At 42.4% G+C, this 18393-nt stretch overlaps 1 protein-coding gene across 1 annotated transcript in view; it reads right to left on the bottom strand.

Moving 5' to 3' along the window:
- The window catches only part of plxnb1b (plexin b1b), a 134580-nt gene extending 121027 nt beyond the window's left edge, over positions 1–13553 (bottom strand). Inside the window, 1 exon segment of the mRNA XM_021568531.2 lies at positions 13098–13553. The gene's annotated coding sequence lies outside the window, so the exon portion shown is untranslated.
- Positions 13554–18393: the final 4840 nt, after the last annotated feature.

The raw sequence follows: 18393 nt of genomic DNA, 5'->3' as shown, positions 1-18393 counted from the left end.
GTTCGTAAATGCGCTCTGGCCATCTACTCCGATTTCCGCGCACTCGTCTGAGCGTGCCAGAGCGCAGAATAACTGATGAATTTATAAACGCTCAACACCAGTTGAAATTGGCAGGTGACGGTAAACGTCGGCAAAAAAAACATTTACATTGTTGCCAGCAGCACAGTTAGTCACCAATGATCTGAATAACATGAAAACAGCATAACCAGCTCTGCTAGGGTGAACAAAATGGTCAGAGTGAGGTGTTCTCTCATTTGTGTCTGGAAGTAGCTAGCAAGCTAGCCAACGTTAGCCAGTTCGATTAGGTGCTTGACTGCCATTGTGTGGTCAGAACGCTCGGATCAACCCACTCCTCGGCAAGAGCATCCAGTGTGCGCACTGAACGCGCCGAGAGCTAAACGTTCTGAATTTACGAACAGACAATCTGACAACGCTCTCAATATATCCCTGGAGGGGGTGCGTCACCTGAGTTGGTTGATTCACTGATGTGGTCATCCTGTCTGGGTTGGCGGCGCCCCCCCCCTTGGGTTGTGCCTGGCGGAGGTCTTTGTGGGCTATACTCAGCCTTGTCTCAGGATGGTAAGTTGGTGGTTGAAGATATCCCTCTAGTGGTGTGGGGGCTGTGCTTTGGCAAAGTGGGTGTGGTTATATCCTTCCTGTTTGGCCCTGTCCGGGGGTGTCCTCGGATGGGGCCACAGTGTCTCCTGACCCCTCCTGTCTCAGCCTCCAGCATTTATGCTGCAGTAGTTTATGTGTCGGGGGGCTAGGGTCAGTTTGTTATATCTGGAGTACTTCTCCTGTCCTATTCGGTGTCCTGTGTGAATCTAAGTGTGCGTTCTCTAATTCTCTCCTTCTCTCAGAGGACCTGAGCCCTAGGACCATGACCCAGGACTACCTGACATGATGACTCCTTGCTGTCCCCAGTCCACCTGGCTGTGCTGCTGCTCCAGTTTCAACTGACCTGAGCCCTAGGACCATGCCCCAGGACTACCTGACATGATGACTCCTTGCTGTCCCCAGTCCACCTGACCATGCTGCTGCTCCAGTTTCAACTGTTCTGCCTTATTATTATTATTCGACCATGCTGGTCATTTATGAACATTTGAACATCTTGGCCATGTTCTGTTATAATCTCCACCCGGCACAGCCAGAAGAGGACTGGCCACCCCACATAGCCTGGTTCCTCTAGGTTTCTTCCTAGGTTTTGGCCTTTCTAGGGAGTTTTTCCAAGCCACCGTGCTTCTACACCTGCATTGCTTGCTGTTTGGGGTTTTAGGCTGGGTTTCTGTACAGCACTGAGATATCAGCTGATGTACGAAGGGCTATATAAATAAATTTGATTTGATTTGAATGCCCACTGAGCACACTCTGGCACTCCAGAGTGGATTTACAAACGCACTTGTGTGCTGCTACAATGTTTCAGCAAAGAGCATCAGTTTCATCACGTTGCCCAGCCTAGCCTGCCCAGCCAGCTGTTTTTCTGTGTGTGTTTTTTTTTAACAGTTATGATGGTTCTTTTCATGACAGTCTTCATCCATAACTGTCGGTTACATGGTTATAATAGTGATAGTTGTGCCAGCCCCCCCACCCCAGAGTAGGGAATGCAGTGCCCATGTCCTAACAGTCAGAGACCGTTCCCTTAACAGTGTATGTCCTAGCTTGGCAACAAGTGGCAAAAGGTTGCTAGGAAACACCTTGCTCTCTGGGGGCCGGGGTACACGCACACACTTCAATGTATTAACTGGAGCTTTGTATTTAACTCTTGATGTGTTGAAAAAAAATCCAGTCAGGAGGAAAGCCCCTGTCAGCAAAGTAACATGTCTTTAGAGGGATGACACTCAACCTTTCACCTTTGACCGTTTAGAAGTGTGAATTAGCAGGAAGTGTCATGGTGATGGAGGGAGCCACATACAGGCTGTAAAAAATAATATCCTGCCCCTGGCACCCAATCATCACAGCACATGTCAGCCCTGTGTTCAGCACACACAACCACACACACAGAACTCAAAATCCAGTATGCCTATAGTAGAGACCAGAATCCATGTAATTAATTCTCATGCATATTATTTTTAAAGACAGTCCAAGTTAAAATGTTGCTTCTTCTGCTGCCATGTTCATAGTTCAATAAGCCTAGCCTTGTTTGTTAGTTACGTTAAACATAGGGAGAGAAAAGAAAGCTTTAGCCTGACCAAATCACAATAGATCGAACAAATTAAGATAGAGAACCTCAAGTCAATTTCAGAATAGGTCAAGTTGGGACCAGCGAAAGAAATCCCACACACCCTCCCCTCATCCATCTTTCCGCCATCAAAGTATAAAACTTTTAACAGTCCAGTCCAACATTGGTCCTTTCCTGTCCATGACAACCCCCCTTTCCCAGGATAGAGCGCATCCCCCCCCGGGGGGGATATGGTGGGGGGGGGGGGTTACGGGTGATTGCCCCAGCTTTGGCAGTCGTCTTGAGAAAAAATGGGTGTTTCTGGGGAAACCGAGTGCTCCCCATTTTCCAAGGACTCCATAGTTCCTACTTAGCAACAGCCAGAAGCATCGGTATTGCGAACAACGCCTGCCTATCGGCCTGCCAAAACCGCACAGGAACACAAAAACCTGGCGAATGTCACCATATTGTTTTCCGGGAGTCAAAAGCCACAAAAAGCCCCCTGATGTTATTGAGATGATATTCTATTTCATGAGCAGTTTAATATCCATAATATCCGAGTGAATAGCCAGCTAGCTATCTCGCTTTGGCAAAAAACTAGAACCAGTCCACGAGAAAATAAATCCCACACTAATATCAAAATTACCACAACCACAAAATACTTATCGTAAGGTGCACAGATGCCGAAGAAAACTAAAAACTCAGAACTTTGCAAGTTTCAAAGTTCTGCCCTAGTTATTGGGTCCGGTTCCAGATGGTGGACACTCCCCCTCTACCACACCCACTCACCTACCTATCCCTCGGCGGAGGACTAAAGTCTGCAGCCAGTCAACACCAGCTGTTCTCCCACAGACAGACAGTTCAGAGCAAAGCAACACAAATCCTCCCTTCTCTTCCACTTCCCTCCCCCATCCTACCGCATCCAGACATGTACCACACTCCCCTCCACCCCTTCCCTCCGCCACAGTTCTCCCTCTTGTTGGCTGGCCTTTTCAACCTTAGCCAACAAAAGAAACAAAAGGAGCCAGTACAGAGACAGAGAAAGAGTAGAGAGAGACCAGGCCACCCTTTCAGAGAAGTACTGGGACTGCAAAGGCTAAGCACAGCAATAAACTCCACACATGCACATACCTGTAGGCACATGTACACATCTACACAAGTACACACGTGCATGGATCCAAACTCATGCTGCTGACAACATACAGACAACAACAGACAGACCCACAGTGCTAACACACACACACACCATTCCACGAGGACACGGACCACGGACTTCTGAAAACATGCAAACACACATATGGCCTGCATAAAATATGCACACAAACACAACACCCGCACACCTTTTGTGAGCACGTCAACATTATTTTGACTACAGCCTGACAAACTGCAGATCATGTACCGCTCTACACGTTGCCTCCAAAGGAATGCCCTTTGCTCTGCACGAGTGAGCAAGACAGATGCCGATTAGTTGTGCTTGTGTGTTTGTTCCCCTGTCCCCAGTTCTCCCTCTTCACCTGCCTCAGGTGGGGGTCTTATCTTCTCATAATCATCCGAGGCTTTGACAAAAACCTCCTCAGCCATGTCATTCTATACCATCTCACCACAAGGGCTTCATTCTCTAAGGGTCTGCTTGAACTTGTGAGAGTGTGGAAGAGAGTGAGATAGCAAAATATCGATATGGGAAATTGACACATTCAGTAGGAAGAGAAAGCGCAATGCAAAAAAAAAAAAAAAAGAGATGACGAGAAAGAGCGAGAGAGAGCAACAACACCCCACGCAAACAAAAACAACAACCCAGGAACTGCTTTACACTTCTTTTTTTTCTACCCTACCATGTGCTAAACAGGAGAAAGACAATGCTCGTGTCACTGAATTTTAACATGGATTCAGGAGACACACACCAACTCCATTCATGAGGGAGCTCACACACATATACCATTTATACTCATAAGCTGCATTCGGTGGAAGCACACAGTGTGCCCTTCGGAGTTAATAATTCAACTCCGTTAGGGCACTTCAGTTGTGCTTCAAAGGAATGTCGATACTGCACTGTGCGTAGTTTTCATAGTTTGCATACGATCTAGGTCTCTATTTACATATTTGAATAATGAACAGGCTTTCCAGTCTAATTTAACCCTATGAGAGTTAAGACTAAAGTCAAGTTATCAAAAAAAAAATTAGACATTTCAACATACATCCATGGGGTTAGGCTACTGATTAGAATCAAGGGCATGTCAGGAGGGTGTGGGTAACATGTTAAGTTGGGCCTCTTGAACAGTGTTCACCCTTGTGGATCTGAATTTGATTAAATTAACTGACTAAAGGCGTAAGCATGCTTCAATTCGGCTTGCGTCTAGCCGAAACAGTCTGCTCGCATACCCCCTTAAAAGACCTTGTTTTGAGACACCATAGCCAGTATACACTTCCTCAAAATAGTCCCTATAAAATGTTAACGTTTGTGCCGAGGATCTTAGTCACACGATTTTTCGTCTAACTAAGATGTTTGGTGCAGTTTTTCTCCCCCCCCAAAAATAGTTGCATAATTACAGGTTGTCTCTCGTTGAATGACAACTATATTGAAGAATCCCTACTCTTGACCAATCACCGACGAAGGGGCGTAAACTTCGGCTCCGAACTTCAGCTTTCCAAAACAAATACGTTGTCTTGATATATGCAAGAACTCTTCTGAACGGTATTGGCTGGAAAGCATGCGGACACCTTAATAAGAAGTAACAGCAAAATAAAACTATAAAAAAATACGAACTTGGCACCCTTGCACTGTTTCTATGGCCTGAACCGCAACCAAATAATGAATAAAGATGGGAATTAAGATTAAGCCTAGATCAAGTTTTATTAGTCGTACGGGATACACATGGTATACAGAGTCCAATGAAATGCATATTTGCAGTTCATGACAACAATAAGAAATATTGGGTGGCTCAGTGGTTAAGGGCACTGTACTGCAGCGCCAGCTGTGCCATCAGAGACTCTGGGTTCGCGCCCAGGCTCTGTCGTAACCGCCGCGACCGGGAGGTCCGTGGGGCGACGCACAATTGGCCCAGCGTCGTTCGGGTTACGGTGGGCTTGGCAGGCAGGGATGTCCTTGTCTCATCGCGCACCAGCGACTCCTGTGGTGGGCCGGAGGAGTCGCAGGCCGGGAGCGCAGTGCGCGCTAACCAAGGTTGCCAGGTGCACAGTGTTTCCTCCGACACATTGGTGCGGCTGGCTTCCGGGTTGGATGCGCGCTGTGTTAAGAAGCAGTGCGGCTTGGTTGGGTTGTGTATCGGAGGACGCATGACTTTCAACCTTCGTCTCTCCCGAGCCCGTACGGGAGTTGTAGCGACGAGACAAGATAGTAGCTACTAAAACAATTGGATACCACGAAATTGGGGAGAAAAAGGGGTAAAATTCCCCCCAAAAAACTAACAAAAACAATAAGAAATAATACAAATTAAGAATACGAAAAAAGTAAATGGCTCCGTATAATATATAATACAGGAAAGCACAATTTATAGTCCTATTATTACATGTGTTTGGGGGAAGGGGGATTGGGGGGGCAAGTGTTTAACGGGAACAACCATTTTATTTATTTTGTTTCTACGCACATTACATACAATATGTCCACTGTGATGTAATAGAGCGGGAAGTCTTCCGTCATTCTCAGAACCTTATTTGATACAACAACAAAAAATGCAGCCTTTGATTGATATCTAGAGATATATTTGTCAGATAGCTGCCATCTAGCCAGATCCAAAGACCTCAAATGGTTTAAATAGTCAGTGTGGCACTGGGTATCTGATTCTGAAACCCACCCGACCCCCCTCTTTCAGGGGGATTGCGCTTTTTGCCACCGGTATATTCTTCTTAATCTTTTTGCATCTGTTGGCTTGCAAAGCCCCATTAAAAGACCAGACCATTCTGATAAGGTTACTGAGTTAATGCCCACTGATATAATTAAAATAGAGTATTTAATCTGGCCATGATTGTTGAGGGGTAAGACCACTTTAAAACAAGGCTGGCCATCCTTCCCAACACGTACTTCGATCCACGTTAAAACAGATTTGCTCCAGGGCAATTCCACAATAAAGGAATTACGCCGAGACTCCATTTTTCTCAGTTTAAAATGTATGCCAAATAGCCATCGATTTCAAAGTTTAACAAACCATTCGACGACTACTTTGAACAATTTATAAAGTTACATTTACTGGAAAAACTGCAGATACAAAGTTACAGAATTACAGTAATATCTCCCTCAGTTGTATTATGTTATCCAAACTTTGGATCTGCACAGTTCTTCCCGTAAATGTGTTTTTGTAAAATGTTCAGTGGAAATAGTCGAAGGTAGTCCTTGTGCATAGAGTTATTTTGTTTCGTTAAACTGGTATACATTTTAAATGTTAAAAATCGGAGTCTCAGCGTAATTCCGTTACCTTGGAATTGCCCTCCAGTCTTGGATGGATAGGGGCTTTACCATATCTAAGAGGGGAAACACACCAGAGCAATTATCCTCATCCAATTAACCAGTCAGTAGGCGACCATCCTGCCAGCTCGTTGCAAGTGGTGGCCGTCTTTCCCTCATTGCAGGGTTAGGGTTATCAACATGGGCCTATTCTGGTAGCCCAAAGCCGTTCCAACTCTTCAGGGCTGCGAGTGTGCGCCAATGTATCATGACAGGATATGGCACTTTGTGGTGACACCTCTGGCCTGACTGAGTGTGCTGCTGCAAGACATAATTTAATCAACACCACCACTGATGATCTACAGCCATCGCCACCCAGTCACAGTTTATCAAATCTCCCCGTCCTTGACATCTCCCCACCTGTTAATCACCAGGCTGGCAGGATAAATGTCACGATGAAAGCTAAACAAGACCAATCACGAAAGTGTCTAGCCGCTCAGACAGCAACCGCCCGCCTACTTGCCTTTGCTGGGGACGACTTGACAAAAGGACGGACAGACTGACTGAAGGACTGAGGCTCACTCGTTTGATTGGGCTACTGGGTGGTGCAGCGGTATAAGGCACTGCATCTCAGTGCTAGAGGAGTCACTACAGACCCTGGTTCGATTCCAGGCTGTATCACAATCAGCCGTGATAGGGCGGTGCACAATTGGCCCAGCGTCGTCCGGGTTAGGGCTTGGCCGTCGTTGTAAATAAGGATTTGTTCTTAATTGACTTGCCTAGTTGAATAAAATAGATCAAAAGTTTGAGGGAGTAGGACTGATGATAGGTGTTGACACGACATGTCCATGCTAGCCCGTACAGCTGCCAGCCACGGAGAACAAGAATGGCCAACACCCATCCCCCTTCAGACTTTGACACTAACAGTTACAGGGTGTCTGAGGTGACACAAGCGCCATTTACTGGCAGAGAGGTGAGGAGTGCTCTGCCCAATTGGGTCATTATCACTGGAGCCCTATCTTTCACAGAAGTCTGTTAAGTATGGATTCCCTTTTAACTCAACTCGAGGCAATTAGTGTAGTCAGTCATGCATATTATACCACTGTGGTTTAATCTCAAATTAATCCAGCCTCAGTAGCCTATACATCACCACCCATATTGAATATATTCAGAATATGGGAGTGGGGTTATGGTGATAGCAGTTGTAAGGGCATTAACGTACAATTGCTTTGAGTAGCAAGCCAAACTGGTGAGGGACTAAATTGCAATGGAATAATATGGACATAATCAACAGTCATTGAAATTACAATATAAATTCCACTACAATTCCCCGTGAATCTAGGGAATAAGGTTAAAATGGGAGAAAATCCTACTCCTCAGCCCTCGTCTGTAGTGCCGGGACGATACCAGTATTGCGATACATATCGTGGGTAGGAAACACAACACGAGGCGGATTTCACTTCTTTAGGAAAACAGCCCTAATGTTGGAAACAATCATCATGTTGTCATCCAGTCACATTGATTTATTTTCCAAGCTATAGCACACAATATTTGACATACAGCAGGTTTTTAAAAATACCAATATTGCTATACTGGTATCGTCACTGCCCAACTCATCTAGCACCCTTCCAAAATTGCATTTCTGGCTCAGGTAATGACAGGTCAAATATCAAAAGGTCACACAGTGAACACAATGGTCCCATTTATACATGGAGCCAAGGGTCATTTTACAAGTCAAGACAGATCTGTCTTGTCCAACTCTGTCCAGGTAGAAGTGCAAAATTGTGCCTGCCGGCTACCACGTCTGCAAACTTACCACATATTTGAGCCTTGGTGACTGCTTTCTTTGTGACTGTTACACACTCGGTAAAAATCTGTCCCAATTAGTCACAATCGAGAACAGCAGTGCTGTTCAGCAACCTCCTACAACAGTGGCCAGCTTGAACTATGTTTATTAGAGCTTCCACAGCCAAGGGACATAATTGGCAGCTTTCTCTCCTCTGTTTAAAAAGGTAACTTCCTATTTATTTATTTATGACTGCAGACAAATTTAGCCGTCCATAAGACAATGCTCTGTTCGTCTTCTGATCTCCATGCTGCCGCAATACAGCCATAAACATCTCAAAACCTTTTAATCATCTACCCAAAACAAAAGAAGTGATGCTTTATAGAGAAACTGATTGTGACAAATACTTATCTAGTCTTTGTAGCCTATCAAGGGAGTTTAGGCCTTACCGTTAGTAACCAAAAATGACAGCTGTGTATGCCGTGCAGCCTAAGACAAAAAAAAGCACACACAAAAATGACAATCTGCGGATGAGCGTAAAAAAAAACGAGTGAATGCAGTTACGGATTTTCTGGGAACCCGGTATGCCATGGCTAAAGGATTTTTGGGGGGCAGCCACTGCCCAAAACTATTCAGGAAAAGTTCAATAACTAAAACAACGAGCAATGACCCCGTTATTAGATGCCAGGTCTGACAAACTACGAAGCAAATCAAATGGGCAATCAGCATCAGGATGGGATATTCCATGTGGTTTCTGCGATTATGATGTTGCGATAACTTAATCTGTCACTTAAATTATAAGGGCTGCTATGAGCTTAAAAAGAAGAGCAGTTGGCTATCATTTGAGGAATGGTACAACTCAGAGGCAGTCTGTGGCCACCGAGGCAGTCACTCTCACTGAAGGCTCTTCTGTCCGCCATGGATGACACTGTTGGATAGCTGAATATCAATACACACAGACACATTTAGAAATAAAAATTAAGTGGTAGAAAATCGTTTGTCAGGTTGCGTTTGTCACAAAGCATGATTTGCCTGCCCATTAACTTTTATTCTGAAATAACTTCATATGTCCGAGTTAATCAAATATTAGTTTAGACTTGAAATTGGCATGGGAGCTAACTAGCCAGCAAGCTATCAGCTAGTTAGCTGCTCATAAAAAAAAGGTAGATAACTGGTTAAATTTGCCAACAAAATAAAATCAACCAAATTATTTACCAATGTTTCTCAAAATTACAGTAGTTGGCCAATTAATTTGATCATGCTTTGTGATACACACAGTTGTATGCTGTTTTAGTCCTCACAACATGTTGCCCTGTCATCTACAGTAGAACCTGGTGAACAACATAGAACCTGGTGAACAACATTTTATCCTACCAGATCCGTGATGAGAAGGTTCTAGCTAGTGTATCCCTCTGTCCTTCGACTCTTATTGGATGTAGTATTTATATACAAGTTAATTACAATTACCTTTTTGCTTTAGGCCATCTGTACCTGATAGAGCAGACATCTCACGTGCGGAAGTAAGCCGTCTGGCGCGAGACAATCATTGGGAGGAAACTAGAGTACACCCAGAAGTTCTGACTGAAAGCACATTTGAGTGCCCCAGGATGGTCCATTTACTTTGTGCTATAATAATTTATGCTACGAAATCCTGCAACTTCATTGGGGTATTTCCCCCTCATAGCAAATAGCCTGCAAAGCAATCGAAGCAATGTTCGCATTGGTAGATGCGCCCACGGAGGCAGAGCTGCCTGACCGTCACTGAGGAGCAGAGTAGTAAATAACTGAACAGCTTGTTTTGAACAATTTTTTTTTGAAACAGGTAAGTGTGTACATTATTCTAACTTTTAGAAGCATTTTAAACATAATCCATGAATTATCAACAACAAAAAATGTATTTAAAAAAATGTATAACGCTATAATGGGCCGATGCTATTGATCTGGATTGTGTGTGTGTGGAGAGAGAGGGGGTGTATGACCGTAGCTCAGCTTGTGACAGCTTCCACAGAACTGCATCTGTTAAGACACGAACTGGGGCGCAAACAGTGGAACAGATCAAACATGTGAATTTGTTAGGGATCAATTCGTCAAAGAACTGAAGAGGCATGTAGTCCATTCTTGCGATCGCTGGAAAGAGGATTTCTTAATGTGCATCTTCAACATAGAACATAGAAACCAGATATTGATATTAAAGTATTTGCAATACACAAAATACCACTGGTAAAGTAATGTAAAGAATGCAATGTAAAGCAACGACACCTGCCGGAGAGAGACAAAACAGGCTGTAAAAACAGGGCCTCCCGAGTGGTGCATTGGTCTAAGGCACTGCATTGCAATGCCAGCTGTGCCACTAGAAATCCTGGTTCGAGTCCTGGTTCTGTCGCAACCGGCTGTCGACCGGGAGACCCATGGGGCGGCGCAAAATTGTCCCAGCGTCATCCGGGTTAGGGGAGGGTTTGGCAGGCCGGGATGCCCTTTCCCCATCGCCCTATAGTGACTTCTGCGGCGGGCCAGGCACATGCATGCCGACACGTTTGCCTGTGTTTCCTCCGACACATTGGTGCGGCTGGTTTCCGGCATAAGTGGGGATTGTGTCAAGAAGCAGTGAGGCTTAGCTGGGTCGTGTTTCGGAGGACGTACAGCTCTTGACCTTCGCCTGGGACAAGACTGTAACTATCAATTGGATACCATGAAATTGGGAGAAAAGGGGGCAATTTTTTTAAATAAATAAAATGGGCTTTAAAAACAGAACAAGCAACTCCAATGACCCACCACCTGCTGTGGTTCAATTAACTACTGCTAAACAGCAGTGACGTTGGAAAAAACCTTCCATTTACTATACTACTGCATCTCCAAAAATGTGCTAACCAGCAGGGAAGAATGTGTCGAGTTGCAAGAAATTCACTTTAACGGTCGACTTTGGGCATGAAAACGGTTCAACTCTTTCTCAATTTTTAAACAGAAATTGGCTGTGCATTTGATGGTTCATCAATGTGTCATTCTGATAATGCTGCTGACGTAGCTAGTTCGTTAGCTAAGCTAAACATAACTTCTCCGGGATGTGTTGAAGTCATTTCACAAGATTTGTTTTGGGTGGAAGCTGTAGAGATCGGTAACAAATGTCAAATATCTTATTAATAAAAAAAATGTTAGCAATAAATTACCTGGTATAATGTTGCATTAATCAGTTATACAGTTTAAAATGTATTTTTGTCCAGGGTCGAACTTTAATGTAACTGTCCAATGTTTCCAAATTTCTATGAAATATGACCCATCATTAATTACAACAGGAGTGAAATCGTTTTCCTTCCCAAAAAAATTGTGATTAAGTATGCTAAAAAGCTACTTCTCTGTGTTGGAATAGCATGAGCAGTCCCCCAACAACAGAATGGTGTGGGCGTATACCGGTCATTCAAAATATTAATAAGAGTAGACTGCTGATTGGCCAGCTCCTCCTCCTCAGGATGACATCAACCCCTGTGAGGAAATCGCAAGCATTTTTTTAAAAGTTCTGTTTGAGATGCAAGTTTTTGAAGGTTTTTTTTCCCCTCCAAATTATGCTTTGGCCACAAATATAAGTATATAATGAGTCCAAATTATTTGGGTATGAGTTAACAGAATATGTACTTTTAAAGGTGAGATTTTCACTGGACAGTTACTTTAAAACATGTTCTCTCAGCTTAATGGCAAAACGTGAAGATTAGCAGGAAATTAGCTTTAAACTGAAATGTTCTCATCCTTATGGCAAAACGTGAAGAATAGCATGAGATGAGCTATAAAAACATTTTTCTCTTTGCCCCATGACAAAGTTTAGCATTGCTGGTAATTAGTTTTAAAACTACAACATTTTCTCTGAGATTCATGAATAAATGTGAAGAATAGCATTATAAAACTGCACATTTGGCTCCCTGCCCCATGGCAAAATGTGGTGAAATGCAGGAAGTTAGCAGTTTTCCTTTAATAGTACAAATGTTATCCCAATAAAATTCTACTTATCCTTCCACTGTTTCCTCAACAGAGGCATAATAAGTTGTCAAACTGTGCAAAGTTGCAGGAAATATATTTTAAATGTCCCCAAAAAACCTCAATGGAAGGACCCCAGGACAACCAGTCTACTGTTAGTCCCCACCAATATCTACATCACAATTTCGCCCTTGCACAGACTCCCGATGTGGTTTTGGAAAGCTAACCTACAGCGTGGTCAAGTTTATCACCCCATATAGCCTAATGAAAATAGAATTGATGGGTAATAGTGATAGTAGCCTCTGTATTACATAAGTTCATTTACACATTCAAAACTAGGACTCATTTTACATGGCAAAACTGGATTCCATACAGAAACTATTGGTATCGGCTTCCAACGTTAAGATAGAAGTACCCCACTATTCGTACTACCAACTATTTTCACATTGCTAAAACCCTTGAAATGTATATATTTTTTAAACGTTTGAGTGCAATGATTACTGTTAATTTCTAATGTTTTTTTGGTTGATGTTAAATGTGTTTATTCTAACTTTTGCTGGTTTATTTCACTTGTTTTGGTAATGTGAACATATTTCTCGTGTCAATAAAACCCGTTTTAATTAAATAATAATATTGGCCACAATCAGCATGCAACTTGCACTAGACTCCACGTATTTAGGGGATAAACCCATTTTGCAGGAACTATTGACGAAATTTCTGAGAAACATGGTTTTGCAAGCATCAAAAGTAGGTTTTCGCAATAACAGTAAGCTTAGACCTCCTTCACTCACCTTCGATTCTTATAAATCAGGTTTAATTCCACGACCCGCAGTTTCGTTCTGGATACAAGGAAAGTGAGTTCAGTACCGTCGGCTGGCGGAATTGGAGGGCAAGTTTATCCAATTTGTCAGCAACTTGTGCTTTTAAATCCAGGCAAATCACAACGGTTCCCAGGGGTCAGGAGAACGCAAGTTCCATTGTCGTTCAAACTTGCGTTTGGTTAGTATTAGTTTTCTGCTGGTTTAAGGTTGTTTCACGAGATCAAACAATCTTTAGCTTTAGTAAAGTCTGCAATGTTCCATGTACATTTCTCGGCTTAAAATCAACTCGTGCGCGCTCGTATTGTTATTGCTTTTTTCTCATATTGCACTGTGCGCTTTCTACGATTACCACATGTCGGCCTGCCCGGCGAGAATGGATAGATTACCTCACGACAGCCCTAGATAAACCAGCCCCCGATATGCGTAATGTTTTAAAGGGGCTTGGTCACATCGACTGCTGAAATGCCCTGGTGACTGGCGGACCCCTCCTGGCCAACCAACTTCGTTCTCTTAACGGGGCAGTCTGCAATTCAACAACAACAAAAACCCCACCCCGCCACTGATTTAGTAAACAGCTCAGGGATGGAGCTGGAGAAATGTAACCGCTCTCAAATTAATTGACAGAGCTACAGTATGGATGCAAGGACTGACCATCCAACAGATCAACATTGGCATTTCACCATGATTTGAGGCTATACAGTGTTTGTTTAATATTAACCTACATTGTTTACAAAAGCTTATATTTGTGGGTCTGATGAGATGGGGTAGGACATTTGAACTAAGCCCATCAGGCATTTTTAAATTATTCTTCAAGAATCAATGGGTATGTACAATTCATGTTTAGTGCAAACATTTTATTGTAGTATCAGCAGATGGCCCCTTTAAAGGGGCAACAGATTAGCGGCTGATTCAGATCCGCTTTAGCCTCATCCACATAGCAGTTGTTTTTGCAGGAACCCACTAAGGTGTTTCAGATGCAGTGTTTATGGTCATGTTGCACAACCTGGTCTCAGAGTATTTCATATTATACTGTACTTAAATCCGAGGTACTCCGTTTGCCATGATATGTATGGTATGCATTAATTTGTGAATGTTACGAATTTGCAAAATATACAGTATGTTAGGAATTTGCAAAAGGTACGATATGCTCCAAATTTACAAACGTATGATATGTGACAAATTCCAATTTGTTGTGGCTAATGTTAGCTAACTGGCTAACTTTAGCTACGCTAGGGGTTAGGGTTAAAGGGTTAACTGACTTGCCTAGTTAAATAAAGGTAAATAAAAAAATATATAATAAATACGCCCACTCAACCATCATCCTTTTGTCTTTGCCTTAAGTAACCTGTGTTATGTAACCATACCAAATGTAACATATCATACTCATTTCAATATCCCGGATTTACATATCCTACGTTATGTCTAGTCAATAAGACCAGGCTGTGTTGCAGCAGTGTTTAGGAGGGAGATTGCGAGCTGTGAGAAGTATGCAGGAGGGCATGGGACAAAGGAATGTGTAGTATTGGTGGGAAAAAAAATGTGTGAATTGTGGGGGTGCCCATGTTGCTGGGGATCAGAAGTGTCTGTGCGAGAGAGACAGGTTGAGGTTGCCAGGGTCAGCGTAGAACAGAAGTAGGGGGACCACATGTCCCAGCTTGTGCGGGACAGTCCTGCATTTTGTCCGTTTGTCCCACGTCCCGCAACCAAACAATCATGTCCCACATTTTATCAACAAATTCAAACACCACTAATTTTTTGTATTTTTTATATACATGTCCCGTATTTCATTCAAACATTCCAACCTATCTCTTGCATTCAAGTTGTATATCATAACGCTTCGATCACACCAACAGCATTATTGCGCAAAATAGTATGCAGCATCATCTGGATATGTATGCAACAAAAGTTCAACATTCACCTTCTACTACCATTTCTGTCAAGCCGTCTACTATACAGTTTGACACCTGTTAGATAAATCCAACATATGCACCACACCGAACGCACTGCAACTGTCTCTGCAACGCAATGCTGCAAGGCAAACGCAACGTTTCATTGGAAATTCATATAATTCTGGTGTACCAAAATGCAATGACACTGTCGGTGTGTTCGAAGCATTACTCAGAACTTTCTTGAACAGACTTTTAGGTACGTTTGCTCCCATTTGGTGGGTGTAGCAAGGTGTGGCTTGAAGCATTGAGTGACGTATTTAAAGGGCAGTGGCCATGCTGACAGCTTCCCCAACCCCTCTCGGTTTTTCACCAATTCCATTCAACGTAAAAACGTACTGAACACAGGACTGATATTCTGTGCAAGACTACAAAAGTAAGTAAATAGCTGCATTAGACTGAAAGCTAGGCTATAAGGTAATTTCGTCAAATTTATGAGGCTCTCCATGCTCATTCAAAATATTTGCTCTACTTCCCTCAATCCCGTTTCAAAAGTATCCCCTCCCAACTGTTTTACATTCTTGAGACCAGCCAGAAATATTTTCTTGGCCACATATTCCCACATTTTCATAACAGACACACATTTTATCAAAAGAGTAGGTGCGCTTTAATTAGCTCATTCAGTGTAACGGGAAAAGGGATGTAGTGCTGCCAGAGCACACCAGAGCATCCCTTCGCCACTTTCCACAATGGTGCTAATTTTGTATTTATATTTGTATTGATTATGGATCCCTGTTAGTTGCTGCACAAAGCAAAAGTTACTCTTACTGGGGTCCAGCAAAATTAAGGCAGTGATACAGTTTTATAAACATTACAATACATTTCACAACAGATTTCACATCACATTAAGTGTGTGCCCTCAGGGTACTACTCTACTACTACCTTTTTTTATTTAACTAGGCAATTCAGTTAAGAACAAATTCGTATTTACAACACCGGCCAAACGCGGATGATGCTGGGCCAATTGTGCGCCGCCCTATGGGACTCCCAATCACGGCCGGTTGTGATACAGCCTGGATACATACATTATCTGTGTATAGTGTGTATGTTATCATGTGTGTATGCATGTGCCTGTGTGTCTGTCTCTTTACAGTCCCTGCTGTTCCATACGGTGTATTTTTATCTGTATTTTAAATCAGATTTGCTTGTATTCATATCCCTTGATTTATTCTGCATTTTGTTGTGTTACAGTCTGATTTCAAAATGGATGAAATAAAAAACAATCTCACCCATCTACACACAATACCCCATAATGACAAAATGAAAACATGTTTTTAATCATGTTTGCAAATGCATTGAAAATTAAATCTGGTGGAAAGCAGACTGAACCAGGTTTTTTTTCCGTCTAGGATTTTGTTTATTTTTTATCCTGAAAAACTCCCCAGTCCTTAACGATTACAGACATACCCATAACGCGATGCAGCCACCACTATGCTTTAAAACATGGAGAGTGGTACTCTGTAATGTATTGTATTTGCCCCAAATATAACACTTTGTATTCAGGACAAAAAGTTTATTGTTTTGACACATTTTTTTGCAGTATTACTTTAGTGCCTTGTTGCAAACAGGTTTTGAAATATTTTTATTCTGTACAGGCTTCCTTCTTTTCACTCTGTCTGTTAGGTTAGTATTGCGGAGTAACTACGATGTTGTTGATCCATCTTCAGTTTTCTCCTATCACACCATCCAAAGTGTAATTAATAACTTCACCATGCTCAAAGGGATATTCAATGTCTGCTTTTTAATTTATTTTATCCATCTACCTAAAGTTTCCCTTCTTTGCAAGGCATTGGAATACTTCCCTGGTCTTTTGGTTGAATCTGTGTTTGAAATTCACTGCTCAACTGAGGGACCTTACCGATAATTGTATGTGTGGGGTACAGAGATGAGGTAGTCGATCAAAACTCATGTTTAACATGTTATTGCACACAGAGTGAGTCCATGTGACTTGTTAATTAAGCAATATTTAGGCTTGCCATAACAAACGGGTTCAATACGATTTGAATCAAGACATTTTCAGCTTTTCATTTGTAATTCATTTGTAAAAATGTCTAAAAACATTATTCCAATTTTATATTATGGGGTATTGTGTGTAGCTCAGTGACAAAACATCTCAATTTAATCAATTTTAAATTCAGGCTGTAACACAACAAAATGTGGAAAATGTCAAGGGGTGTGAATACATTGCAAAGGTAGGTGTAGGGTTTGCTGGTGGTGCAATTTGCTCCTTTCCCCTTTCCCTTTTTATTTTTTGTGTCACAAAATGTAACGTGATCGAGCCTACATTCCCCACAGTAGGTGGCAGCATGCACAAACAAAATGTGCGAACACCATGATACCAAAGAAGAAGAAGTTGTTTTGTTTTGGCAGTGTCGTAGGTGGAACTGCGTTATAGCTGTCAAATCCACAAGTGACTCTCTGCAATATACCTAAAGTGGACATTGACATTGGCTGCACGGAGTTGCATTAAGACAAATCCCATGGAGCCTTTTTTACAAATTCGAACACTGGAATGTAATCTACACCTAGATTAGGATGATATACAGTACCAGTCAAAAGTTTGGACACACCTCCTCATTCAAGGGATTTTCTGTCTTCTTTACTATTTTCTACATTGTAGAATAATAGTGAAGACTTCAAAACTATGAAATGGCACATATGGAATCATGTAGTAATCAAAGTGTTAAACAAATCAAAATATATTTTATATTTGAGATACTTCAAAGTAGCCACCCTTTGCCTTGATGACAGCTTTGCACACTCTTGGCATTCTCTCAACCAGCTTCATGAGGTAGTCACCTGGAATGCATTTCAATTAACAGGTGTGCCTTGTTTAAAGTTAATTTGTGGAATTTCTTTCCTTCTTAATGTGTTTGAGCCAACCAGTTGTGTTGTGACAAGTTAAGGGGATGTAAAGAAGATAGCCCTATTTGGTAAAAGTCCATATTATGGCAAGAACAGCTCAAATAAGCAAAGAGAAACGACAGTCCATCATTACTTTAAGACATGAAGGTCAGTCAATGCGGAAAATTTCAAGAACAAGTGTAGTCGCAAAAACAATCAAGAGCTATGATGGAACTGGCTCTCATGAGGACCGCCACAGGAAAGGAAGACCCAGAGTTACCTATGCTGCAGAGGATTAATTCCATAAAGTTACCTCAGAAATTGCAGCCCAAATAAATGCTTCACAGAGTTCAAGTAACAGACACCTCAACATCAACTGTTTAGAGGAGACTGTGTGAATCAGGCCTTCTTGGTCAAATTGTTGCAAAGAAATCCCTACTAACACCAATAAGAAGAAAATACTTTCTTGGGTCAAG

The sequence above is a fragment of the Oncorhynchus mykiss genome, chromosome 17 (assembly GCF_013265735.2).
Source record: "Oncorhynchus mykiss isolate Arlee chromosome 17, USDA_OmykA_1.1, whole genome shotgun sequence".
Taxonomy (NCBI): Eukaryota; Metazoa; Chordata; class Actinopteri; order Salmoniformes; family Salmonidae; genus Oncorhynchus; species Oncorhynchus mykiss.
Note: the sequence above shows the minus strand (reverse complement) of the source record. Positions and strands in the feature narration are given on the sequence as shown.